General features: G+C 37.5%; 1 protein-coding gene across 1 annotated transcript in view; it reads right to left on the bottom strand.

Moving 5' to 3' along the window:
• LOC149924971 (uncharacterized) overlaps positions 1–18,428 on the bottom strand; it is a 126,673-nt gene extending 108,245 nt beyond the window's left edge. Inside the window, exon 1 of the mRNA XM_090161249.1 lies at positions 18,210–18,428. The gene's annotated coding sequence lies outside the window, so the exon portion shown is untranslated. The remainder of the gene's footprint in view (positions 1–18,209) is intronic.
• Between the last annotated feature and the right edge of the window lie 5,382 nt (positions 18,429–23,810).

The following is a 23,810-nucleotide window of genomic DNA, read 5'->3' on the forward strand; positions in this document are numbered from 1 at the left end:
ATTTGGAATGCGCGCGAAAAAATAAAAAACTAAATAGTTGTATATAATATATCCACGCGGAATTTTTGGCGGGACAGAAATTTGAGTAACGCTAATGTTGAAGCTTCCCGGGGTTTTATAACCTTGAGTGCCTTTCGTACAAGTGGAAATGTTTGCGCGGGCACGTCCAATGCTCGACTACTTACACTCGCGCCCAGCGATGCTACGATTCTCGACAACCTTTGCCTTGTATCGTAATAAATATTACCGCGCGAATTTACTGGGGGGGGGGGGGGGTTGAAACCTTATAAGCGCGTATAAATATTACGTCGTGGTTTTATAACTAATAGCCTAGTTGCGAGAGTACTTTGGAATTCTAAAGTGCGCTTCGTTTTGGGATTCAAGTGTCGAAAATGCCGTGTTTGTTTGAAATTCAGGATGAAATCCTTCTTTATCTTTGTTAATAGTTTGAATTTTTGGTTTTCGTTGTAGAATTTAGAAGTCAGAGTTTCACATACCCGCCAAAATGGAAAGGATAATTCACAAGGATGAGGGGGAGTTCGGCGTTCAACTTGGATTTCGTTCAGTTTGATATTTCGACCTAAGACGGCTAATCACGACGTGGCAATTTTGGCCAATAGCGAAACGGTACTGACGTCTTCCCGGTCATCTGATATCCTAAGAGTCTCTGCTTGTTTAAACACGTGCCCTTTTTTAACAATAAAGGCATTAGCAGCATTGCAAAGGGAGCGTCCATTTTTATTGGTGAACAAGGAAATCTCCCAGAGCTTCATCGGATAACTCCCTCTTGTGAACCAAGCTTTAAATACAAATTCGTAATTTCATATGATTTTTTATATAGAACCTCTCGATGCTCAAAATCAAGTGTCTTATAAACTCCTCGTTAGACCATTGTGTCTAAGTATAGTAGCTTAAAGGACCTCTTCAATGGTCTAAGACTAGTTGCTTATAGAACCTTTTCAAAGGTCTAAGACTAGTTGCTTATAGAACCTCTTCAATCGTCTAAGACTAGTTACTTATAGAACCTCTTCAATCGTCTAAGACTAGTTGCTTATAGAACCTTTTCAAAGGTCTAAGACTAGTTGCTTATAGAACCTATTCAATAGTCTAAGACTAGTTGCTTATAGAATCGTATAAGTTAAAACGTTTTATTGCCATGGTTTTAAATATTAGTTTAATAGCTGGTTAAAACATGACTGATACTTCATGGTATTTTTATTAAAAACAGTTAAATTTTATTTGCATGTACCGGAGCTTTCGGGTTCGAGACCCCTCGTCAAGCGGTATTTTGTTATAGAACCTCTTCAATTGCCTATAGAATTTCAAATCTAATTGCCAATAGACCATCGCAATTCCAAATCTAATTGTTTATACGACCTCGTAATTCCAAATCTAAATGGCAATAGGCCATAGTGATTCGAAACTGTTTTATTCCAATCTCGTAAGGCTTAAAGAACGTATTTAGGTGCTGAGAAATTGAATCGACCGAAGCCAGAAATTACCTAATTTTGATATCGGTCGGATACATGTTTTAAAACGTTTAATTTTACACAATAATTACGAATCTATCAACAATTTTAGCCAGCTAGCTAGCTAGTATAATACCTACGACACCACGATAGCCTAAGTCAGCGAGCGATGTGTAATGCTATTATTCCAGGTGGTCGGGTTATATTGCCAGGGTTGCCTCAGTTTCTTCACATTCAAATTCCCTGACTTTTCCAGGTTGTCCCTGACCATCTCCGGAGATGGTCAGGGTTGCCTCAGTTTCTTCACATTCAAATTCCCTGACTTTTCCAGGTTGTCCCTGACCATCTCCGGAGATTTTTTCCTTACTTATTTTTTGACCAAATTTTGTATTTTTAACCTTTATTTTAGTACAGGTTTTTTATTTGCAACCTAAATTAAATTCTGATATTTTCCCTGATTTTTCGACTTATTTTTAAAATTTCCTGACTTTTTAATCCATATTCAAATTCCTTGACTTTTCCAGGAATTCTAGGTTTTCCAGGTACTGTGGCAACCCTGATTTCGTAAGATAGTAACTATTTCATAAAAATCTGTACAATTCTTAGCGTATGAAAAAGAGTACAGCCTTTGGTATTGCTAAATCCGTAATCAGTTACGAAATCTCTTTAGCACAGTCAAAGCTACAAACTTGTACACCGATTACTGGGAATAATCGGAGGGTGGTGGCCAGCCATTCATACTTCCTACGCTCACTATTACCGTTAACTCAACTCGTACCGGCCCTAGATGTCGTTATTCAATTGCCAACACGAGCATTACCTTTTGTTTGCATATAGAATCATCTTATCTAATCTTTCTTATACATGTATAGAACCTCTAAAATGTTTTTAATCTTGTTGCATATAGAACCAACAAATTGTATAAATTTAGTTAAACATTGAACCTACAAACAGTCCCAATTTAGTTAAACATTGAACCTCCGAATGGTCCAAATTTAGTTTAACATAGACCCTCATAATAGTCCAAATATAGTTTAACATAGTCCCTCATAATAGTCCAAATTTAGTTTAACATAGACCCTCATAACAGTCCAAATTTAGTTTCACATAAGACTATCATAACAGTCCAAATTTAGTTAAACTTAGAGCCTACAAACAGTCTAAATTTAGCTAAACATAGAACCTCCGAATAGTCCAAATTTAGTTTCACATAGACCCTCATAATAGTCCAAATTTAGTTTCACATAGACCCTCATAATAGTCCAAATTTAGTTTCACATAGACCCTCATAATAGCCCAATTTGTAAATTTTATCCCGCTCATAGTGGTCCAAATATTGATGATAAGAGCTCTTCGACGGTAGTATTTTAATACTGACGTTCAGAAATCAGCATTGCATCTTGTTCTATTAACCAGTCGAAATAGAAATAAGGATGTACAGATGTCTTTTATCATTGGAATGATAGAACCATGAGAGGAGCAAATAATTGCCGGTGCAATCTCTGCACAGAATACCCTCCAAACTATCTCGTCTCCCACGCCAACCTTATAAAATGTGATGAATGTTTTAAAATTCTTCGAAAGTATGGATTTTCGAAGAGAGCGAGTATAATATTTTGCGAGTTGACCCTATTCCTCCCGTCGATACGTGGCCTGTGTTGGAGAAAGGCTATAAGCCTGCGGGAGTTGAGACATATACTGGTATAAAACCCGGAGGAAGCGAGCCATACACGGCTAGACGCAAAAACCGTTATTCACACACGGTAGTGGCGGCGGCGGCGGGAACTGCTGCAGCAGCCCATGTCATGCCATAGGCCCTGTATCGCGTACACAATCCGGCAAAAAGGAAAATCGATCAGGACTTTAGCCCTAAACCCCCCGTCAGATAGCTTCTATAATTCCCCTTTCTTCACGAGAACTTCTTCTAAACCTAAAACTGTTAAGGCCTATTCACACGGGCCAAAAGTTTTGCCAAACATTGTTTACCAACATGGGTTGCGAATTACCGACTTTGCTCCGTGTCAAATGACCAACATTTCGACAACGTGTTGCCCAAACAAACGCTTTTGTTACCTAATTTTCTAATCACAGGAGCCAACATTTCTGAAATACATTGTTGACCAACATGGGCTGCGAATTACCGTCTTTGATCCGTGTCAAATGGCAAAACATTTCTACATGTTGGTCACACAAACGCTTTTGTTGGTTAAGTTTCTTATTCACACGAGCCAACATTTCTGCCAAACATTGTTGACTAATACGGGTCGAAAATTACCGAGTGGCTCCATGTGAAAGGACAAAAACCTTTCGACAACGTGTTGGTCACACAAACGCTTTTCTTGGTCAAGTTTTCTATTCACACGAGCCAATATTTCTGCCAAGCATTGTTGACCAACACGGGTCGCCAACCGAATTGCTCCGTGAGAACGGTTAAATACTTTCCACAACGTGTTGGCCAAACAAATGATTTTGTTCACAAAGTTTTAAAGAGCGGCTAGTTTTGCTGATCAAGGCTTAATTTGGCTCCAAATATTGAAATCTAATAATTTTCGTATACATCATTTCGATTACGTGAAAATAAATTATAATAATACTAAATACCTTTATTCGTGTAAATTGACATATTTTGTACTTGTAGAGGTATTCTTTTTAAGAATTAAAGTAATTTTCCCATAAATCTATGCAAAGTTTCGTGAAGCGTGGGAACGAAAAAGCAGCGTTAAGAATTCGAGTTGAAGTATGGGTTCACCAATAAAGATGGGCTTTTATGGTTGGGTTTTTAACCACTACTAGATAAGACTATAATCATTAAACTATTTCAAAATTCCTGTTTGATTCAGTTCTTGGCTTCGGCAGTCTAAATATTCTATTACGTAAATTTATTGTAAATAATGTTAATTTTAATTAACAAATGTGTGTAAACATGACAATTTGTTTAAACGATATTTTCATATAAAAAATAATTACATGTTTTGAAATTTAAAATTAAAACTTTAATTTAATGGTTTAAAAAATATTAAGTTCAGCAATATAATATTAAGGGTTTTTCATAAAAAAATAATCAGTTTTAATAAATTATTGGTAATAAAATAGTGGGCTGCAAGCGCCAGGAATCAAACCCGAGTTCAGTTAAAATTCCGGACACACGGTGCTAGCTTTTACTTTAATTAACCACGTGTACTAGGGTGGTTCAAAAAAATGCAAATATCGAAATGTTTTGGTGCACATGGATTTTCTTGTTCATTTTGATGAGAACATGACCCACGAAAAATTTTAAGTAAATTCATTAATATTTAGGACTGCCTCAACGAGGTAAAGTTTTACCACTATGAACTAACCCATTTATAAGCATAAATCAGTTTTGTCACTCATTTACTTTACTTGAACGAAAAATTTAATATTTATTACTTATTTAAGTTTTTAAATGGTTTATTATAGAAATAAGTACCGGTACATCATAAAATATTTGGCAGAAAGCCCCACTAAACCAGGTCATAACTGCTGAAAAGTTAGGACCTGGTTTTGTGGGGATTTCTGCTAATTATTTTATTGTGTACCGGTACTTATTACTATAATAAACCCTGTGTAAACTTAAGTAAGTAATAAATATTAAATATTTCGTTCAGGTATTTGAGTGACATAATTATTGCTTATAAATGGGTTTGTTTATAATGGTAAAACTTTAGCTCGTTGAGGCAGTCCTAAATATTAATGAATTTACGTAACATTTTTCCTGCGTCATTTTCCGACCAAAATGAACAAGAAAATCAATGTGCACCAAAACATTTCGATATTTGCATTTTTGTTGAAACACCCTAACGTGTACTCTTATAACTTTGACTTTACTTTCGTTAGCTGGAAAGAAAGTTGTGGTTATTTGTACGATGTCTTTCGATGAAATCCGTAATTACCAACTCGCGTGATAAACAACACCTGTTTCGGTCATTAAAGTGGTTTTTCCGCTCTATATTTTCCCCCGAGTGGGTGGTCCGTAATATATTCAAATTAATTAACCTTATCTTGATCGTTGATGTAAATGATAGAGTACCATATTTACTTTATGTACTCGTACATACCATCGTCTTACATTAAATCAACATTTATTATCGGAAAGTCGTTAAGAGGATTTTCCGTAGAGGTAGTCCTGACGTCCTATGTATATACCAGTTGATGACAAGGTACACGTTGTTATGGGCTTTATATTTTTAATGACCCGACGTATATCGTGGTCGTACTTTTTAAGTAGGTGTATTTCGTGTACACGTTTTCGAGAACGCACCAAAACAATGCTAGCCGCGCTCAACAAAAAGCTTTGTTCTTATCGCACCCGAAACTGATTTTTTCCGGTGAATACTGTTCTCTCTTCCATGTTGGAGATATTTCACCTACAACTAGATGTATAGCTTCACGTTTTAAGTCATATTTCGGTTATAAATAATCCATGCCGTTCAAAATGTCACTCTGGATTTCACAAACACAAATGTCTTTTGTTTAAACACGTTACCAATTTTCAAGTAAATGTATAGAAAACGGATGGTTAGGATTTATAGGATTTCAGATCCTTAAAGATTTAGAAAATGTAAATAAAATTTTAAAAACCATTTAAAATTTTTATATTTTTTAGCCTTGATTTTAAAAATTATTGTCGTTCTGAATTTACATCAAATTCAATTATTTTTAACTTTATTTTTTCAAATTTCAAAAGACGAATGTCAATTTGTGTAAAAATAGATAATTACGTAGGCTTGATTCCCAGCTATCGTTGAGCCAAATCAATCAATATTTGGATCAATTAAATCCATTGTTTATCCGGAATAAAACTAATTTGATTATTGAACCGCTTCAATAAAATCCGAGTTGTAATGGCCAAAGCTAGACCTGTGTTTAGCAATTGCAATTTAAGAGGGTTTGTGGCGCTGCTGAAAAGACTAATTTCATAAATATTAAAATCTTTAAGGTCCATAGTAATAAAATAATTAAATACTTTAAAATAAAAAGCAAATTAAAATTTTATTTATGAATACTAATTTATTTTGTTACAGCTTGGTTTTCCTTGTTATATTTATAAAAAAAAAATGTAATTTTCTAGCTTGGAACACGTTTGACGGATACAATTACAATGAAGGGATTTTTTCTTTATTCGTCGAAGACATAAGGCCTTTAATAGGGTTTTATTAATTGCCATTTCGTTACATCGACGGAACGGGTCTGCTGCCAAGAGGACGGCCCTTTGTCACAACCCGGTGTATTTAAGTTTTTAATTCCTCATTGAATGCAGCTGCGGAATCTATAAGAGCGTAGACGGGACTCGAAAGAAACGGCGGGCGTGTTCTTGTCTCTCGTATTTTGGAAGGAGTCAACGAACTATATTACCGCGGAAAGAGAGAGAAATGCTTTTGTCATTTATTCCTTTTCGTTCATATTGTTATTATTCATTCCGTTTTCCCCTAGATAAACATAGTAACGAGAAATGGACTTTTAAACCTGTCAATCAAATTGTCGGTTGCGCATCGGTGCGTTAATTGCTAAAGAACTCCCATTTTTCAAACGAATCATTCAATGGACATTCGAAAGAATATATCTTAGGGATGCCCGGGCCTAAAACGATTTATAGTTTATTATTTAGGAATTTACTTGTGCTATAACCTTACTATATAAAATACTTTTCCTTAAAATGTTTGAAAGTAAAGAGGTCTTAAAAACAAACGTTTGGTGCAATTTTATAATATGTTTAGCGGCTCTTAAATGCAATTAATTTTAGCGGCCATGGGTGGCCGCCCAGCTCGCCACGCTTAAGCACAGCCCTGAACTGTCCTGAAAAGCCCCAAGTCTTTTTCAATTTAAAAATAACGCAACTTTACAGCACTAGATGGAAGTGTAGTCTGCATATGCTAGTTGAAATGCATAAACACGCTAAAGCATAAAACTTATGCAGATTGTTTTATCGGATTTATATAGCCGAGGTATATTTTTGCCTTGTTTATTCACAAAATCAGCTCTAATGGGCCCCAATTATAGTTATTGCTATAACGTACCGTACAGACTATGCAATTGTATTAGTGCCAAATTAAGTATCGTTCAGACTATGCAATTGTATTAGTGCCAAATTAAGTATCGTTCAGACTATGCAAATTTATTGGTGCCAAATTAAGTACCGTTCAGACTATGCAATATTATTGGTGCCCCATTAAGTACCGTTCAGACTATGCAATATTATTGGTGCCCCATTAAGTACCGTTCAGACTATGCAATTTTATTGGTGCCAAATTAAGTACCGTTCAGACTATGCAATTTTATTGGTGCCAAATTAAGTATCGTTCAGACTATGCAAATTTATTGGTGCCAAATTAAGTACCGTTCAGACTATGCAAATTTATTGGTGCCCCATTAAGTACCGTTCAGACTATGCAATTTTATTGGTGCCAAATTAAGTACCGTTCAGACTATGCAATTTTATTGGTGCCAAATTAAGTATCGTTCAGACTATGCAAATTTATTGGTGCCAAATTAAGTACCGTTCAGACTATGCAAATTTATTGGTGCCCCATTAAGTACCGTTCAGACTATGCAATATTATTGGTGCCCCATTAAGTACCGTTCAGACTATGCAATTTTATTGGTGCCAAATTAAGTACCGTTCAGACTATGCAATTTTATTGGTGCCAATTAAGTACCGTTCAGACTATGCAATTTTATTGGTGCCAAATTAAGTACCGTTCAGACTATGCAATTTTATTGGTGCCCCATTAAGTACCGTTCAGACTATGCAATTTTATTGCTGCCAAATTAAGTACCGTTCAGACTATGCAATTTTATTGGTGCCAAATTAAGTACCGTTCAGACTATGAAAATTTATTGGTGCCAAATTAGTTGTTCATATCCGATATACCAATAAATTGGTCACCACCAAACAATGCGTTTATATTAAATTTTTGTGGGTGGCACGAGGGCTAATGATTTCGTTTCCTACAATGGAATTATTTGCGTTTTTTACTCTCGTCTGCTAGAATGTTTGTATGAAATTTAGAAACTAGGTTTAGCCTGTCAAAATTTATTATGTCAGCTATTTAGATAATAGCAATATTAGATAGTAAGTAGACAACGGGTCAAATGTTTCAAATTCCCGCGTAACTGACGTTAAGGAATAGCTTCATTTCATTGGTTGAGCTTCAAATTGTTGTATATCTCAAACAAATTGTACAGCCAAAAATTAGTCACCTAACCGAAAAAAGTTGCGTGTTCGTCCAAAAAAAGTGTACCAATTACGTTAACACTGTTTAATTCACTGCCAATTATTTGAATAAATTTGGGGTCAAACTAATTGACCTTTAATAGTTATATAGCCTGAATAGTAAGTCTCGCGATAACTTTGACCTCTACCGCCATGGTAAAACAATCGAATACTAATAAATAAATATTTGAATTTGAATTTTGAATGTTTTCCACGGGGCCCGGGCCCGGGCCGCTCTCCGGTGGCTCCGAGAAAAAGGATGTCGTTGATATATCGTTTTATAGGCCAGCATAACCAGGGTTGCCACAGTTTTTTCACAATTAAATTCCCTGACTTTTCTTTTCCCTGACCATCTCCGGAGATTTTCCCTGACTTATTTCGTGCCAAGATTTTGTATTTTTTTAACCTAAATTTTAGTAAAAGTTTCTTATTGGCGCAACCGAAATTAAATTCCCTGACATTTTCCTGATTTTTAGACAGAGATTTATAATTCTCCGACTTTTCCCTGATTTTTAGTCAAATTTAAAATTCCCTGACTTTTCCCTGATTTTTAGACAAAGATTTAAAATTCAACGACATTTCCCTGATTTTTAGACAAAGATTTATAATTCCCTGACTTTTTCCTGATTTTTAGTCATATTTAAAATTCCCTGACATTTCTCCGATTTTTAGACAAAGATTTAAATTTCCCGGCCATTTCCCTGATTTTTAGACAAAGATTTATAATTCCCTGACGTTTCCCTGATTTTTGGTCAGATTTAAAATTCTCTGACATTTCCCTAATTTTTAGACAAGGATTTAAAATTCCCTGACTTTTCCCTGATTTTTAGTCAGATATATAATTCCCTGAATTTTCCCTGATTTTGATATCCATATTCAAATTCCCTGACATTTCCCTAATTTTTAGACAAAGATTTATAATTCCCTGACTTTTCCCTGATTTTTATATCCATATTCAAATTCCCTGACTTTTCCAGGTACTGTGGCAACCCTGATAACGGTATCAATAAAGTATGGCTTTCGAAATTCCCGTCCATTCTGGCTGTTTTTGCCGGGTCATTCGTGGCGGTTTGGAATTATCCAAATAAAAGAAATTAGTTCGGCTCAGCGCGGTCACGTTTTCGCGGCTGCCTGCCCACGTTGAAGACGCCGAACCGAAAATCCAAAACCACATCAACAGGATACCCACTGTACAGAGAGCCCGGGTAGCTAGCCAGCGAGTCTCGGGGTAAAAACTCGTTTCCAAGACGCCGCGTCGAGTCAGACGGCTCCCTCTGAACCGTACAATATTATTCTTCACCTTTCATCAACAATGATACGCAGATTCATTCTCTAATCGTGATATACTTATGCTTGTTAAATTTGCTATGGACACATTAACAAAATTGCCTCGCTAGCGACTATACTTAAAGGCCAACAGAACCGTTTGAATTTCGGAAATAGGGCTTGAAAATGCCTAATAATCATTCATTATATATGCTATAACGGGGTACGGAAGGTGAAACTACCTGAAATTCGAGATACATTTATCAAATGATTTTCATTTTATCTATAAGTACGGGATTGTCACAAATTTTCCGCTTGTAAATTCCTTAACTTTACAGGTTTTTCTAGACTTTGTTTTAAGCAGACAAGTAGATGTTTTTATAAAAACATGACGTGCAACACTGTATCAGGGCTTACAAGTTTAAAATTAAGATGACAGCCCAATAACCTTTGGTATATTTATTTGTCAATAAACAAGATTTTTTACATTCAAATTCCCTGATTTTTCCAGGTTTCCCTGACTATCTTCCTGGTTTACTTTGGGCTAAGAGTTTGTATTTTTTTAACCTTTATTTAAGTAAAGGTTTCCTATTTGCATCCGATATTAAATTACCTGACTTTTAACCGGTTTTTAGACCAATTCTCAATATTCCCTGACATTTAACCGGTTTTTGGACTAATTCTTAATATTCCCTGACATTTAAACAGTTTTTAGACTAATTCATAAAATTCCCGGACTTTTCCCTGATTTTTAGACCTATAAGTATATTCAAATTCCCTGATTAATGCAGGAATTCCAAGTTTTCCGTGTACCGTGGCAACACTGTTGTATCATGATAGTTCGTTACTAGGCATTATACTAAAATCTAATTTTTAATTTTGTCTCTACTTTTTCATTCTTAACTATTTTTTTATTTATTTTTAATAAACTAAGGAAAAACCAATAAATATTGAAATCTGAGAGACAGGAAATATTCCACTTAAAATACATTTATTTTGAAATTGCTCCCGTTATGTAGGTTACCTAGAAATCAAACTAATCGCTCTACAACTGTAAATTACCAAATCTATATTGGATTATGTGGCAGCTATTAATACAAGCCCTTATGAAAACGTTCTATGTTTTTCTATAGAACATTATAAAGTGCTTTAAGGGGTTGTTAAGTTTTCTAAGTCTAGTGAAAAATTCTAGAGAATTTCTATAGAATTTTTTAAAGACACTTCTTACTACACGTTTAGTAAAATATTTCTATAGATAACTTGAGAAAAATCTTTAGAAAATATTTTTAGGGCGTTAATTTTTTCTTTTGGTAGAAAAAAAAAAGGTATTTCATAATTCACCTGAATTACGATTTTGTGTTATTTTTAATTTATTTCTAAATTTAGTTAGTCTATTATCTTTGAAATTTTTAATACATGTGTATGCCTTATGACCTTAAGTCTAGTTATACTGTTCGCCAATCGATACGTTTTTCGGTCATATTTGCTGCACACAATTGCGAATATTTGATAGAAATTGTCTAAAAATGCGAAATGATTGCATTGTTTAACAAGTTAGGTAAACAAAAAACGGTGAAAGATTTCTGAACGTTGCGCAGCTTTTCTAGTTAATTTCCTTCTAGAACACAATTTATGTCGCAAAGAAAGAGTTTATTTTCGAGTTTGACTTCCAAACACTTATTAACACGTTAATTTAAATTAAATATGACGTCCTTGGTCGTTTCTTCATATTCCAGAATATGTGTACACTAATATTTCTAAAGATATTCTTTCGAAAAATGTAAGGGTATTTCTAGATAAAATCTTTATAAAATTCTATAGGAAAACCCAATATTTTTCTTAAGAAAAAGGGGCCAATATTCCGAAATATTCTTTAGGATAGTCTAAAGGAATTCTTTAAAAATTTACATTTAAATTTTCTTTAGAAAAACCCAGAAAATTTTCATAAGGGCTAGCCTAACTGATTATTATTAAAACTAATTTTAACCCGAAATTGGTGTTCTACCACCAAAATTATAAAATTTCGTTTTTGAATTTCCAGCTCTTTAGCAAAACTATTCCTTCAATGCTCCACAAAAATTAAAATAAAATTGATATTCATGTTATTAAATATTATTATTGTTAGATCGCGGAGGAGTTTATGTCAGTAATTGTACGTACTCAATTTAGTCCTTTCCATTTTCTATTAAGAAAACGTTTTGTTGCCAGATAAGTTATTAAATAGAAATCAAAGTTTATAACGTCGAAAAGTAGTTGATCATCAGCGTTGTCGGACGTACGATAATTACGTACACGTCGATAATTTCGAGCTAATTTTTGGGACGTACGATAATTCAGCTTGCGCGTACGATAATGTACGATCATTTTTAATTTGTCTGTAAAAATTATACTTTTAAACGTAGGTTTTCAATGCGTTGAGCTTTAAGTGTTATTAAAAAAATTATTTAACAAGTTTAACGTCAGTATTTTACAGAAAATTCAAATTTACCGCCAGTTTTCAGGCGTACGATAATGTATTATTGAAATCGATAATTTTTTGGGGCCCTGGTACGATAATTTTAGTTTCAGGAACTGGCAACGCAGTTGATCATTGTAAAATCTAATTGTAATAGTAAGTGTAAGGAGCTGTTGGTACGCGTGACATGACGGGCTTACCACCAACCTCTTACGAAATATAACCCGTCCACCTGAATTGAAGGCATTATAAGTCGCGTGATGAATTGGGCCTGTATAAAATAAATAAGCTATTTCACAGCCTTCATTGCAACGCCGCAATTCATGGGAATTTATTTTAGCTGAAAGCTAACTATTGCTTTAAAACCTCAAGATTTTTATGGAAAAAAAGCAAACCGAATTTACTCGGAGGAATAATAGATGGCGCGAAGAACCAACACAGTTATTATAGCGACGGCTATGCTTGGTTTTCAAGGGCATTGTAAAGAGATGCCCATTTTGACAGTGGGTACAAAGGATTTAATCCTTTGACGTGTCGAGGTGGGCGGAGCGAGTAGACCATGGCTATGAGTGGAAGCCGAAATTATGTTTGACCCCTTTTTTAACTCTAGGCACATATCTGGGGAAACATTCTGTCTTGAAAGTATTTTTATATTTAAATTAAATGTGATAATGTTTGTAGTTCGTTAATAGTTTAATAGGGCTCCCTCCGAAATCGGAAAAGTCAAAACGAAATATGGTAAAAAAGGAAAAATTTTAAATAAGATATTTATTTGCACTAAATTTGCACCTTTGATTTTGATAAACTGCACAGATTTCTCGAGTACCGATTATCGGGTGGTTTTAGAAAAATGAAGAAAAATAAAGGCTTTTTTAGATATACCAGACATCACTGAACTAAACTACAATATCGTTAATTTAGTGATCTTGCAGACTTGAATGTTTCTTCTGAAAAATCATGTTTTTAAATTTCAAAAGAATAATAATTAGCACGTGCGAAAATTAGGTATTCTGCATTTTTTGGTGATCAATTTTTCCAAATTGGCAATTTTCCAATAAATTCTAAAACAGTTACGGTTTAATTGGTGTTTCTATAAAATACGGGAGGTTACGTGTAAATGTTTTTTCGACTTCACTATACACTCTTTTATATCCTTATTTGCGAGAGCTGCCATTTTATTACAGGTCTGATTTCAAATAGCGCATGCAAGGCCGCTTCACGCGGTCAAGTGCGCGCGACGTCTCGAGCTGATGAGCACGTGCAGGCGCCCTTGCCTGTACTATTTTAAATTAGGACTGTAATGAAATGGCCGACTTCGTAAAAGAGTGTATAGTTATAGTTAAGTCCACGTGCGAAACGCGCGTGCCAATAAAGCACTAAAAAGCTTTAGCTCGTGACGCGGATAAAAACATTTTATTCTTTTAATTTTTTATAGTTTTATTTTATTTTATGTAAACATCTAATAAAAAAGGAAAAATATATTATTCACTTTTCGGAAATCCCGAGGTTTTTAATTTGACCACTCCGAAAAGAAGGTAATAACCAGGGTTACCCCTCTGTCCTAGTGGCTTTGGAGGTCTCCGTACGGTCCTTAATATAATGGTATGTATTTACGAAAATCTGGTTTCATGGCGTATCGTTTCGGTGCACGCTTCACACTAATTTAGCCCTTTGAATCCTCTCTAAATGTTTTCAATGGCCATTGTATTTTTAACATTTATTACATTTTCATGAAATAATGAAATCACGCGTGGATATTGCAAAGGGAAATTTCGTTAAATACCTTTTCCCATTTCTATACATCATGATGTGAGATATTTAATAAATGTAGAGGTGGTATAAATCCTTAACTTTCTCGAATCCGAATTCTAAAAGGTTCCCGAATCCTTCATAAAATAATAATAATAAGAACACGTTGAGGTGGGAATAATTAACATTTTATCGAATCTGAATCTTAAAAGTGTTCTCGAAATCCTCGGATCCTTCTTATAAGAATAATAATAATAATAATAATAAGAAAATAAAAACTTCTACTTAAAATTAGGTTTTTAATTGAAGAAAATTTTTAAATCTGCGTTTAATAAAAGAAAAGTTCAAATTTAATAATACATTTTTCCAAAAAACACACTTATGAATATCTTTTAAAAAGTGTTAACAATTTTTTAAGTTAAATTCTAAAAATTGGAATAACGAAAAACAGATTCGAGTTTTCGAATCTCGAATTTTTTCAAGATTGTCTAGTTAGTTTTCTTTTCCGGGCGCTCAGAGAGACATTGATCACAAGGAACGGGGGGAAAAACCTTTCTCTAAAAAAAATGTGTCACGCTCGCGAACAACTTTTTGAAGCATATTTTCCTTCTCCAAATTCAAGCCGGGCTTATCTCCGAATAAAAACGGGAGAGGGAAGGGGGAGGGGAGGGGGGGCAGATATAGAAGAAAAAATCAATCGTGATGTAGATCGATTACTGTCTTGACTCCAAAATGTCAAAAGACCAAATGAAAAATCACTCTGTTTAATAATGAGCACGCGCTGAACTCAATAGGACCCTTGTTTCCCCCTCTTCAAACCAGCACCCCTCCCCCCTTGAAGCCAAAAAAAAAACTCTTGGCAAACATAACACGATGTTGTATGGTACCAAATCCGCCTGCGGTTTGTATTTGATGTCTATTCGCGTACCGCCCATTATAAAGACCTTACTATAATGACAGTATTATTAATCTTGTAGCGTATAAGCCATACCTTATACGGTAAATTTAACAAAAACTGCGGTACGAATGCTTTTAAAAATTACAGCAAAGTATATCACGCGCTAGTGAAATTTACAAAAATAAATTCAGAAACATTAATAATTAAAATTTAGATACTGTGCAAGATTTTTTTTATTTGCAGCTCTTTACAGAATTTTTATAGAAGCTGCATGTAATACATGGTACAGTATTTTTCGTTTATTATCACAGTTAATTAAAGATAAATGGTACTATACAGTACTAATTTTATACAGCAATTATTTTAATGACAGTTAATTAAATAAGTAATACTCTGCAAGTGGTTTACTCAAATGATTGGAGATTTTGAGTGATTGAAAAGATGAGAGTCGTTTTCTATAAACCTCTTTAACTTCTATATTTTAAGCGGTCAAATCAATGTGAAATCTTGATTAAGTCAACGATGTTTTGCCATACTTAAAAGTCCGTTTTCATATGGTCAATTTCTTAAACTGAAATGTATAAGGCCATAGCAAGGCTCCCAACCAGAGGCGTATTAAATATTAGGCAGAGTAGGCACGTGCCTAGGGCGCCAAAACTCTTAAAAAGCCCTATGGTCGAAGTACTTGGCTTGCCCCTACTTCGCTAACCAACCCATTCGACAATGCCCTAGGCCCGGCAAATGTTTCTGTGCCTAGAGGTACCGAAAGGGTTAATCCGCCCTTGCTCCCAACCGAAATTAAGTAAATTCCTAGCCTTTAAGTATCAAATCCCAAAAACTGACTCGACTTAGCATTAAAGTATGGGATCCCAAAAACTTACTTAGCTTTACAGAATGCGATTCCAAAAACTTACTTAGCTTTACAGAATGGGATCCCAAAAACTGACTAAGCTATAAAGTATGGGATCTCAAAAACTGATTAACTTTAAAGTATGGGATCCCAAAAACTAACTTAGCATTAAAGAATGGGATCCCAAAAACTAACTTAGCTTTACAGAATGGGATTCCAAAAACTGACTAGCCTTAGCTTTAAAGAATGGGATCCCAAAAACTAACTAGTCTTAGCATTAAAGAATGGGATCCCAAAATCTGACTTAGCTTTACAGAATGGGATCCCAAAAACTGACTTAGCTTTACAGAATGGGATCCCAAAAACTGACTAGCCTTAGCTTTAAAGAATGGGATCCCAAAAACTGACTAGCCTTAGCTTTAAAGAATGGGATCCCAAAAACTGACTAGCCTTTATAGCTTTAAAGGATGGGATCCCAAAAACTGACTAGCCTTAGCTTTAAAGAATGGGATCCCAAAAACTGACTAGCCTTAGCTTTAAAGAATGGGATCCCAAAAACTGACTAGCCTTAGCTTTAAAGAATGGGATCCCAAAAACTGACTAGCCTTAGCTTTAAAGAATGGGATCTCAAAAACTGACTAGCCTTTATAGCTTTAAAGGATGGGATCCCAAAAACTGACTAGCCTTAGCTTTAAAGAATGGGATCCCAAAAACTGACTAGCCTTTATAGCTTTAAAGGATGGGATCCCAAAAACTGACTAGCCTTTATAGCTTTAAAGAATGGGATCCCAAAAACTGACTAGCCTTTATAGCTTTAAAGAATGGGATCCCAAAAACTGACTAGCCTTTATAGCTTTAAAGAATGGGATCCCAAAAACTGACTAGCCTTTATAGCTTTAAAGAATGGGATCCCAAAAACTGACTAGCCTTTATAGCTTTAAAGAATGGGATCCCAAAAACCGACTAGCCTTTATAGCTTTAAAGAATGGGATCCCAAAAACTGACTAGACTTAGCTTTAAATAATAGGATTCCCTACACTTTTACTAATACCGTTAACCTCAACAAGTTTTTGAGGCACCACATCCCGATTATAAGGAGTTTTGGGTATGCTAGGGATCTGGTGGGTGCCCTGCCGTAACAAGGCCCAACGAAATCCTAAATGATACTTGCAAAGCCGAAATAGAAAGTTTGAATCTAACATTCTTAAGCGGTCATTGTTTTAATATAGCCTTATTTCGACCTCCAAATATGGTATTTGACCTTCTGAGCGGTTTCCGAGTAAGCCCTCATAAGCATTCTGAAGTGGGGATCGCAGTTTTCTTTTTCATCAATGAACTTGGGCCCTCCATGGTTCCGGGAAGTGTCCACTTATGGCTCGCGCCGAAAGGCGAGAACGGCAAAGCCACGGTGCCAGTATCCCTCGGGCTGAAATCAGGGCGCAACTGAGTTACCATCCACGATGCGTGGAAAACGCTAAGCCTCGGCCCGTGCATCGACCGACGTGAATCATCCGCCTCTTCGACAAATCAAGTTCTTCGTTCTTCCTCTTTTCCAGTTACGGACGCTTGACCGGTGTCATCCTTTAGCTCATAGTGCGGACAATCCGACCATGGCAGTCCCGGGCGCCTACGAGGTCACCGGCAGTCGAGGTTGAACTTAGAAAATGGACCAGTAGATCGGTGGCTTTCGATGGCTTCCCTGACAATCTTCCCTCTCATCGTATAAAGTGAGAAATGACACTTACCTTTGCTCGGACCGGCTAGCGACGAAGCTAACCTATAAAACGCGCTTTGGTCGTTAAATAAGCCGAATTTGGCGGCCCTAACTCGAAAATTGGTGACGCGACGAACTGAAAACCCGTACGATGAAGGGCCGAGTCCCAACGCGCGCCACGTCGTCCATTTTGCGCGTCGACCCGCGGCTGCCGCAAAGCCCCCTCCGCCGGCGCTCGCCGTTGACGCTCTTCCGAATAAACGTCAACTCTGACCACCACGAGGGCGCCAGCGACCCCCTGTCGCCGGATTCTTGGACCCCGAGTTCCGAAGCACCCTGAGAGGTGGGCGCCGGGGCCCCTAGACGCCTCGTCCGCTCCTCAGAACGCGCCTTTTCGGCGGGCGCCGCGTCGGAATTCTCTATCACGTTCGCCAAACCGCCATGTTGTCTTCTCCGATTTACGGAACGCCCGCTTCGACATACCTCCGAAAAATCGCTCGCGCTGCAAAAATAAGAACCCCCCGACCCGGCCCGCGACCCGTGTCGGATAGTAGAGGTTACGAGGAGTCAAACTCACCTTCAGTTGAGTTTCTGGCGCTTCGAATTGAGGAATTACGAGTGATTTCTGGATGGCCTTTTTCGGGCTTTTTTAGCCTTTGGAGTCTGTAAAGGCGCTAGTGTCTTCGCTTTCGTCGTGGCTGGCGAGCCGCGTTCGATGGGGATCCGCTCCCCGCCGTTGCTAGCCGTATATCGCCTCCTAGAACAGCCGTATTTTCCTCGTCGCCTCTCGATGGCGGAGCACTGCGTCCCCTTCCTACGCTAGCAGGCTGGAAGCCGCGGAGTGTCGGGGGGCCGCCATCGACTCGGGGAGGTCGCGGCGCGTCTGCTTCCATCGCGGACGCTCAATGGTTAGGCCGGATCACGTGGGCGGTTACCCGGATCACTTTTGTTCGGAGGGAGATAGCAAATGGGCGCCGAGCGAGCAATGGCGGATCGGCCGTTTAGTTTTTCGGCGCCGAATTTCGCCGCGAACTAAGTTCGTGATCGGGGTTTTTTTACGCCAGAGGTCCCGGTTACCCCTCGGCCCTCGGCCCGAAATGGGCTCCTTGGTCCCTCGCTCCGAAACTTTTGCCGTCCCCCGGTACCAGTCGGCTGACGCCAAAATGCGACGCGAAAGAGATAAAATTGCGCCGAGCGGGTCTTAGTTTGATTGTTTGCGGGGTCCTTGGCGCCCTAAATCTTGTACGATTAATTAGTGGACCATTTGAAGGACCGAATGGCTGAGTTCTAGGGCCCTAGATATGGTAACCATTCGGTAAATAACTTAACTTCTGGAATGAAAATTTGTCGGTTTAAATACGGATCGGCCGCGATAATTTTATTATGAACTTGGTTATTCGTTTGAAGCTTTGACTGTAGTCATTGTACTAAAAGTTATTACGTCACTGATTACTTATTTAGCAATACCAAAGGCTGTACTCGGTTTCATTTCAACTTAATCGGTGTAGAGATTTTAACCTCTTGCGATAGATTGACGAACCTTTTAGAAACGGGTATAGAAAGAGTTTACATTTAAAATGGAAAAATAATTACGGACGTCAATATTTTTCGACGGACGATTTTAGACTCTATTTAGAGTTCTTTGGCGGACATGTTGAGGGTTTTTTTAATGACATTTGCAAATTTTGCGTACGGGATTTTGAATCTCAAAGTGATTTCAGAGCGCGATTTCCGTGTTGATTTCTATTTATTTAGGCTGATTTTGAGGTTTTGGAAATAATTTTCGACCAGATTTCAGGATTTTCAAATTGAATTCAAGATTTCTAAAATGGTTTTACTCTAGAGTGTACGGGATTTCTACAACAAACACAGCACCCCACACAAGGAGAACGCAACCCGTCAAAAGTCGTGCATTTTCTTGCGTACAGTTTTCATTTGATAGACGCTTTAGCGCCTGCTGCTGTCGGAAGGGGACAATTCGGAAATTGTCTTCCCCCCGCCCGTAAAACGTTCAGCGTAAAGGTTCGTCCAATGAAATTTGTACACAACACTAGAACTCAGCGTTTGGATAAGAATTAATCACTTTATTTATTTTTATCCAAAACACACAATTATCCACAAATTATCCGAAAAAATCTATTATTTTTACCTATTAAATTGCATTTTAGTCTTAAAACAGGCCCGGACTGGCTCCAATGGGGGCCCTCGGCTAGAGACTGAAGAGGGGCCCCCTTACCGGGTGATGGGGGGGGGGGGTATGGAATAAAATTTAAATGGTTATTTATAGGACAACAAATCACGTTTAAAGTGTACTAAATTCTACGTGCACATTAATTTGAAACATCAAACGCGTCTAAAGGACCTTTAGGAAAAATTTATTATAAGCAATTTGGGGCCAGCTTGAGCTGGGGACCCTCGGCGATTCTGGCCAGTCCGGGCCTGGCTTAAAAGTAGGGGCCGTCCGGAAGATAAGCTCGCAAGGCCAGTAGGGTCCTTAACAAAGGTCAGGTCTAAGGGCCCCTGGTGTTAGTAAACTCGTCCGTGGGCCTAGTTAAGTAAAAAGAGAAGCGGAAGAATTCCTGAAGTATACGCTGAGAAGTTAAATTACCCAGAAAGTCGTAATCCGTGGTATGAATTTGCCTTTAATAGTTAGTGTAGGGAGCTGTTGGCTACCACCCTCCTACGCATTGTAACACGGCCACTTGAATCAATGTCTTCAAAATTGGTTGATGACTTAGGCCTAAGTTGGTGCCTTGGGTATTAGCCTAGCTGATTATTATTATTATTATTATTATTATCTAACCCCAAGTATGTCACTTAAGTTAATAGCGTAGCTAGGGATACAGGGGGTTGATACGTACTTTTTTGGGTGCGATTTTGTTAACAGGAAAGTTTAAAGACGGACTGCAATCAGCCGAAAAACCCCAAGGACCGCTCCGGTCCGTAAAAGCTCTAGCTGCTCCACTGATTTAAATGATTTACTTTGAAATAAGACCATAAAGTGAACCTTTAGTTAGATTAAGAATATAATTAATTCTACTATGTGGCTAGCGAAACGTGCTTGCTTCCCGAATCTTTTGGGAGCCCGTATCTCCGGGGACCCCACGAGCTGGTTATTTACGCCACCGCTATGTTGAGATGCACCATGGTTAAATTTTGCCACGTCAGTTTTAGGCTAGGCGCCCATTGGCTCTCCGTTTCGTATCCGTCCTGCCTTCCACAAGGCATTGTCTCCGTTACGAAGCAAAGGCTTGTGGAAGCTAGGACGGAGACGTTACGAAGAGCAGTGAGCCCCTGGCTTTATGGAACCAATCAGATATCTGGTTGATTTGATTTGTTTTAGGGGAGCTTACTGTTAGAGTCATCGAAATTAATATATTATTGCTACCACCAGAGCCGCCGAGAGCGGGTACGGGCCACGGAAAAATATGTATTTCGGGCCCCAATAGAGCCGTAACTATTGGAGATAACTATACATTTTAGGGGAGAAGTATCCTTCGTTTGTTCTCAATCGGGCCCCCGAGGGTTTACCGGCTTTTCCCTCTCTTGGCGGGCCTGCAGCTACCACAGGACTTATTACCCCCCCCCCCCCCACTTGTAAATGTCTCCATCTCTATATGCCCGTGTCGAACTCAACGACGCGCTACCTTGCGGTGTCAAAATTACTTAAAAACTTGCATTACATTATCGTGGCACGAGGTCCAAAGCGGCCAAGTGAATGCAATTAAATTCATTTAACGATACCAGATGGCGGTAGTAACAATTAGTATCGCCCATGTAGCGTTATAAAATCAAATACCCGATTACAAGTCGCACGTGGGGTGGCGGAGTGGTTAGCACTCTCGCCTCGCAGCAAGAGAGCCGGGTTCGATCCCAGCTTGTGGCACTGGGTAAAAACTCGGAACAACTCCTTCCGCGTTGAGTTTGCAAGTTCTCCCCCCACTGGTTTAAGGGGTTTTCCCCCGAGTTCTTCGGTTTCTCCTTCCATAAAAACTTGTCTAGGTTAACGGTAATAGTTAGTGTAGGGAGCTGTTGGCTCGTTCTCGTGGCATGCAGGGCTTGCCACCACCCTCCTACGCATTGTAACCCGGCCACCTGAATTAAGGGCTTCAAAAGTCGCATGATGACTTAGGCCTAAGGTGGTGCCTTGGGTATTAGCCTAGCTGATTATTATTATTATTATTATTATTCTCCGTGATGACAGTTAATCACAACCCGATATAAAATGAAAAAAGATTGATTTCGTTTTGATTTTTGACCGACATTTTTTTTCGATAAACAGCGTTATACTTGCCGTTTTTTTTTTCATGACACGTCACACTCATAATGAATTTTAAAAGTCATCCATCGGTCGATATAAAAATTAATTTTGCGCGTCAACATACGTCAGCGTTTTAGGTTATAAAAGCCTGCTACACTGTGTGTCGCGCAAAAACGTCATTTTGAAACCAGTCAATTATTTAAGGTGGCTTAGATTGGATTACCACCTCAATGAAATTATAAGCATTTGAAGTCTTTCCACGCCGACTTATTTACTCGCTTTTAACATTACGACGAATTTGGACGCTAATTTTTATTGATCGACCAATTAACAAAATGAGTCCCGTGCTCATTTCTTTGATTTTTTTTAAACAACACGGCCGTCACGATGGGCAAATCGATTCCTTGAGACTCTGTTACTTTAAAATTTGATTTACATTAAAAACTATAGACAGCAAGTAATAAGTATTGATTTATGGTAGACTTGTTTAGTCCGCCATTTGAAAATTTTCCGTACGGGATTTCGTTTTGAAAATGACTTCGGAAATCACAATCTGATTTTTAGATTTCAGAGCGCTGATATCTGGTTTTTTAACTGGTTTGTTTATTTTGGAACTGATTTTCGCCCAGATTTCAGGATTTTCCAATTGATTTCAATATTTCTAAAATCATTTTGCTCTAGAGTGTACGGGATTTGTACGAATGTCGGACCCCTCGAGTTTAATACACCCCGACACAAAAAAAAACAATTATTTGGAGACTAGTAAACCTATAGCTTCGCTGATCCAATAGGCCTTTTTCAGTTTACGTATAGACTCACGTATTAGCGGCCAACGCGAAAAGATTCAAGTCACTCATTACATATTAGTGTTAAATGCTTGTAATCGGTGTACAGAAATTTTAGGAAGTGCTTAGCTCTCGGCAATTTAAAAAAAAATGAATCCATGGGCGGGGTGGAAATTTGGTTGTATACGTGAAGTCTTTTACGTGATCTCGTATGACTTTGACTCCGTCAGTATGATGTCATTTCTATCACAAACGTCGCTAGTAGGATGAGGTGGTGGTCAACATAACTAATTATTAAATCACTTATGAACAAACAAATGTGGATTAAGTCACTGCAAGTACCACTGTGAAAACAAATACTAAATCTGTTTGTATTATAACTAGCACTATATACTAGTGTATTGTAACCCGGCCACCTGAATTAATGGCTTTAAAAGTCACTTGATGACTTAGGCCTAAGGTTGTGCCTTGGCTATTAGCGTAGCTGATTATTATTATTAGTGCTATTTTCAATGATAAAGTTTTTAAGGTTTAAAGCCCTAAAGTTATTATTTTCAAAATACAAGTAACACGAATTAATGGTCCTTTATGGTCTGGTAAGTGTGGTACAGGTGGTGACACCGCAAGTTACCACACTGGGTGACGCCACTGATTTATATCATAGTACCGCTAAACTGGTATTTTGTCTGTGTCAGTAGATTTCGAAACGGTCATGCGTGCGTTCATTGGTATAATTTATCTCTTTCGAAAATCCACACGTTAAAAGATTGGTTTTGAACGGGAATTATTTCATTCATAATAACGGCGAGTTTGTACGTATAGTTACCCTCCGCGGAGCGACAACAGAATTATCTTATCAGCTTTCGGAAACCAGATATTTTTCCTCTTATCAAAGAGCGCTTTGAATAATCAGATTATTTTTATTAGGCGTTTGAGGTATGGGAAATTCACCAACCATACTTCAAAATAGCTTATTCATTAAAAATTGTACGTAGAAATTCTATAGAATTGTAAAAAACGTCCCAAGTTTCTATAGAATCTATAGAAATTTCGGTAATTTTTCCATAGATACTGAAAAATCGTAAAAATTTCGAGGTTTTTTACTATAGAAATTCTTATGTAGTTCTCTATA

The sequence above is a fragment of the Leiobunum rupestre genome, chromosome 10 (genome assembly GCF_980474605.1).
Source record: "Leiobunum rupestre chromosome 10, qqLeiRupe1.1.hap1, whole genome shotgun sequence".
Lineage (NCBI taxonomy): Eukaryota > Metazoa > Arthropoda > Arachnida > Opiliones > Sclerosomatidae > Leiobunum > Leiobunum rupestre.